Below are 5974 nucleotides of genomic sequence, written 5' to 3' on the forward strand. Positions count from 1 at the left end.
TTTGGACTAGTTGGATTCTTTTGTCCTTTACCTAAAGACAAAGTTTATATTTTATAAACTTGGAGTTTATAAAAAAATGAATCGTACCGTACCCAAACCTTCACAACCCCATGAATCCAGTGCCGAAACCTGCATCCAACTACATCCAATTAGGTGTTCGGGCCATCCTTCGAACCTCAAAACATTCATCAAACAAGAGAAGGCAGAGAGGCTCTAACACAACCCTCGACCTGGATTCATCCACAAGCCTGCTATGCATGACAAGGAAGGCGCCGACCAGCTGTTGGAAGTTTCCTGGACTTCCAACTTATACAACTTCAATCCACACAACCTCTTGGGTTGTCTCTCATCCTGGCCAAGATGTGAAACTTGCCCTAGTTCCATAACCTTCCTAGCTCCCGGAAATCCTGATCGATTCTCCCCCACTTGGATTAGATGAAGCGCTCTCATCCTATAAATTCGATGGATTTACCCCAACCCATCAAACCTCATATACTGAAAGTCGATTATGACATGTGCTTACCAATACCAACGTTCCATTATTAGCCAATCTCAAAGATCGACCAACTCCTGAAATCCTGAAGAATACTCTTGAGATCCTAACCAGCCTAATAATCTAAATCACCTCCCATGATACCATACCAATTCCTTAAGTTCCTAAGCTGGAAACTAGAAACCATAACCCTTACCCTGAATGACGAATCTTCCCCCCAACTTCCATTCTCAAAGAACCACTAAACTCTAACTGAATACAACCCATGCGAAAATACAACTCCCTTGACATATCCAATGAATAAAGTGATCGGTTTGAGCAATACATCAATCCTATAGTGTACATGCAAACCCTAATAGCTTTTGGATCTAGTTTGTCTAATGAACATGCAATTGAATATCCAAAACTATAAACCCTAGATATAGCATATAATTAATCATATTAACATAAAATAGGGTTTAGATCTGACCTTCGATAGTTATATAGCAATAACAATCTAATCCTTGGCTTCAGAAAGCTTAGTGCCTCAAGTGTTGCACCTCTAATGGAGTCACAAACACCACTAAGCAACAAGATGAAGAAGAGAAGAGAGGGGAGGCACCAAAAACGGCTGGAAACCCTAGTCCAAGTGTTAGCCACGTTTTTGGTGCCTAAGGGCTCCTTATATACTTAGGCAAATAGGGTTATCTAACAAGGAAACCCTAATTTGACTGCTTAAGCCCTAAGCAGCCGAAGGACTCCTTCTTTAGAAGCCTTGGACGACTTCTAATGGGTTTCCCCCATAGAATTCGTCCACTCCACCTTCTATGGAGTCCATAAGCCCATCTATGTAATTATATTATAATTACACAATAAGTCCCTTAAGTTTAATTAATCTCTTTTAGCCATAAAATTAATTATTTATTAATTCTTGACTAATATTAATTAAACAATATGATTTCTCCTTTAATATATTATTCTCATAATATATTAATAAATCATAATTAAACCTTTCTCTCTTTAATTCATCCTACATGTTGCTATGGTGAAGCAAACCCAAAAGGACCATGCTCATAATCGGTTCAAGTACATACCAAAATAGTTATGGAATTAGACACTAATCCAACAGTCTCCCACTTGGATAAGTCCAATAACTGTTTTCCGTATGAATTCAGAACCTGATCAGCAATCTTAGCTTTCAAAAGCCGCTGTCAACTCTGATCATATCAGATACGTGTGTCCTTTAGATAAGGGATCATATATTCCTGCATTCTCAAGATATCGTATAGACATAAGACATGAATTTCAATCATTCTCTCTATATTGTTTCCTGACTTCCGATTTATGACGACTAACAACAGACTACAATTGAACACATCAACTTAGTCCCGGCTTAGCCAAGCGCTTAGGTGTCATCACTAAATCATCGAGGGGACCACATATATCGCTTTTATCCCAATTTGGGTAAAAGGAATGGATAAACTTCGACTCATATGCTTGCTTGCATTCACTGATCGAATCACACACAACAATAAGTTTTATAACACCAAGTTACTGGTGTGTTTACTTATTATCAATGTGTAACCGACCAACATATAACAACTCACACGTCTAGGTTTCAAGAATATACAATATTATCGTCTCACTAATCACCCGTGATAAATCCATGAAGTGATCCAAGTGAGCGTGGGTTTAATCCAATACTTTAATCTTATTAAAGCAATCATGAACTCTACAGCAAACTTGTGCTATATCTAAACTCTTCAGACAATCTATAGACTCTTCATGACGGTCTTCCTTCATACCTACTTCCAACGTATGACCGACCGTGGAGGTTCGAATAACCCAGTTATTCTGGAAGTCAAAACATGAAAACTGAAACACAACAATAATACTTAATCCTATATGGCCCCAAAGTTGTGGGAGTAAATAAAACACTTTTGTTTAAACACCATATTGATTACTCATTATTCATTGTTTACTGTTTCAGAAAATCAACTTATTACTCAACTTACAACAACAGTTGTCCCATGCACAAAGCATGCACACTATGTTTCCTATGGTCCTTACTTTGTGAAATAGATCAATTGAAAACATTTTCCAATGATGCTCATTTCACAATTCCCAATCCTTATCATTAGTGTTAGAACACAAGGTTCTTACCAGTACTAGAATATGCTAGATTCTAACATTTTATGCAACGATCCTTTCGCAAAGTCATAGCACAAAAGTCACCAAGACTTGGCCAATGAAATTACAAAGTACTCTATCAGAAATTGTTACAAGACAATTCCATAGACGTGAAGTCTCACATTCAAAGTACATTCCTTTGAACATCCTTCTTGCATAAAATTTTCTAATCTAGACATAGACTCTCAATATCCAACTTCCAATATGGAAACATTTCCATATTTGCCATATGGCAACTCATTCTTAATAGAATCTTATCTATTCATAATAATGTCGATATGGCCCATCCAAAACCATACTTCCAACTACTCACAAGCGACCAATCCTCAGCGAACTTTGGATTGTCCTTTGATAGTTGTTTAATTATTTTAGTCAAAACCGATTCTAGTACTTTTTCCCTCTTAATGCGCTAGACATTTGGAAAATTTAAGAATGGTCAAATATTATAGCATTTGCAATAGATCCTATACCCGAAGCGTATGGGACATGATGCATAATGTCTTACATAAACATATGATACTTTATCAATCTTTTGCGATAATATTATATGTGTCACGTTCTCACAATTCGAACTATGAAGAGGGATGCTGTAATCATAATCGAAATTTGAGAACACACTATGTATCCTTTTACTATATTTATTAAAATTTCTCAATTTAAGTTTTATATTTTGAAACGAAGTATAATATTCTCTCCCTTAATTATAGCAAAACAACTTTTCAACCTTGCGACTTTGCAAAGTGAATCTTTGTTTTCTATAATTAATATTGCTAACTTGCAATACTTGCCATAATAATCATACAAACATAACACTTATGCTCCCACTATCATGATGATTATTATCATATAAGCATAACACTTATGCTCCCACTATCTTTGACATGTATTCAGAAAACAGTTGAGCTTCCAGAAAACAATGCCTGTTGAATTTCTAAATTCATATTTCTAATACTAGATGCTTCGATAAGCCTTTATTTAAGCTTCTTAAACTTATGGTAACATGAGTGCCCACCATGTCTTCCAAGTAGTTTAGCAACTTATCCTTACATATCAATGTACTTTCCATCGATCAAGGCTCTTTGTCTTTATGCATTCAAATGAGAACTCATAGAACTCAGATACATAATTAACTCAATTGGAATGGCACATAAACAAAATAATGTCAACACGATAGGTTGTAAACCTCAATTCATGTGCTAGTGATGATTGATAAGGTTTATTCTTGATTTGTTCTAGAAACCTTTTTCAAGATCATTAAAACTCCCACTGACCTCTTGACATATATGATTCTCTTGTCAGGAACCTTTCCTAGACAAAACAAATATTCAAGAGGTAGTGTAGTTCTTATAAAGACAAAAAAACTTCACATAATTGGTCCTAGTTGGTCTTTGTCTTATCCAAGACAGCACAACTTACCAATTTCTAATGTGCAAGAATAAGAAAACTTTTCCAAATTCCATATTTGTTGAGTGTTATAAACCTTCTTAAGACTTGTCACTCAATTCACAATCTTGGAGTATAACTCTAAGACTTGATATTGGAATGAAGTATGATTGACTTCTTGATTTAACCATTTCTACAATTCTCGATTCCTCTTCTTAGACATACAAATGCACTAAGACTCACTTAGAGGATCAATTGAGATATGGTTCTTAATCATTAAGACTTATCATAAAACACTATAAAAGGTACTCTCCCTTCTTCTTAGAATAGAGAAACTTTTATCTTTCTGTCTACTTGATTCTTCTTTATTCGTTCTGCTATTCATTGAAACTCTTTCAATCAACTCAGAATTATACTCAATCTTATAAGTATAATTATATTTACTAAACTTTAGTAAATCATGACGAATATCTTTATCACTCTTGTGGTGGACTTGATTGATGCACAACATTGCGAACTCGATCTCCTAGTCCTTCACTTGACTCTTTGTCAATGAATTAGTCTTGAATTTCCAATTATAAAGTTTCTCATTCATCACACAACCAAGTTGTATGATTCCAAGTTTCTGTCCAATTGAAACTTGGGCGATGAGAAACTCTCCCTATTTGGAAAATTCTCGACATTTCCACAAATAACATAATTAAGAATAAAATCCATTATTGCTAATAATAGAAACCTTCAAACATTAATTTTTCATACATGTCATTGCAAGGATAAATAAATAAGATAAAATCAACATTTATTTTATTGCGGAAAAAATTGTCCTTACAATGCAATTCAATTGAAAAACTATGTTATTACATATTTCTTAGCAATCTATTCTAACTCCAAGTAGTAGCTCAAGAATCCAATCTTCAAGCAATGCGATCGAAATCCGTTTCTTCACGATTAGATTCAACTCACTTCTTCCCCTAAAGCTTCCTCTCTTTTCTTCGATCCTACAAAACATCAAAATGTAATCTTATCACATCATGTATTAAGAATCTAGAATAGGAACTTAAAAGAGTTAGATAATGGATTTTACCTGAAGTAGAGCCATACGTCTTGACTCTCCCATCTCTTAGATCTCTCAGATAAATAGGGCAGCTTCGTCTCCAATGCCCCTTCTCTTGGCAATAAAAGCAAATGGACTCCTTTGGCACATTACATGGGACAATCTCATGCTCAGTCCTTTCTGGACTTCCAATGTTGCCAGTGTCCATTGACTCTTAGGAATTTGACTCACCAGACAAATTTGCTTGACCAACACGCCAAATCATTGTTGATTCAGCAGCTATAAGCGAATAAGTGAGATCGATTAGGGTCACGTCGTGTTCCATCATATAGTACTCTCTTAAGAACTCACTATATGATTCAGGAAGTGACTGAAGAACCCAGTCAACAGCCAACTCACCTGAAATCTTGACACCCAACATCCTTAACTTGTCAATGTGCGACTTCATCTCTAAGACGTGTGCACACACAGGTTTCCCATCTTCGTGTTTACTTGTCAAAAGGTCTTGAGTGAGCTTAAACTTTTCAAGCATTCGAACTTGTGGGTTAGGGAGAACAATCGGAGGAGGTGGAGGAAGTGAAGCTTGACTCTCATTTCCTTGATAGTATCTTGGAACGTCATCTTCATTTGGAAAGCTTGTTCCAAAGGATTTGGGAAGACCATTGTAAGATTCAGACATCTACAAAACGGGAGAAAATTCAAGTTAAGTTGATTGAGTCCTTAATAAAACACCAAATGAATTATTAAGGCTAGGATCCAACACAATACTCTACAACCTAGAAGTGGGATGCCATAATATAGTTGCAGAATATTTGAAGGTAGGTAAATGACGATTTACCAATTTCCACCATGAAAAACGAAAATGAAGTTTAAGT

Source organism: Lactuca serriola, chromosome 4 (assembly GCF_051521515.1).
Source record: "Lactuca serriola cultivar US96UC23 chromosome 4, Lser_US96UC23_V15, whole genome shotgun sequence".
Taxonomy (NCBI): Eukaryota; Viridiplantae; Streptophyta; class Magnoliopsida; order Asterales; family Asteraceae; genus Lactuca; species Lactuca serriola.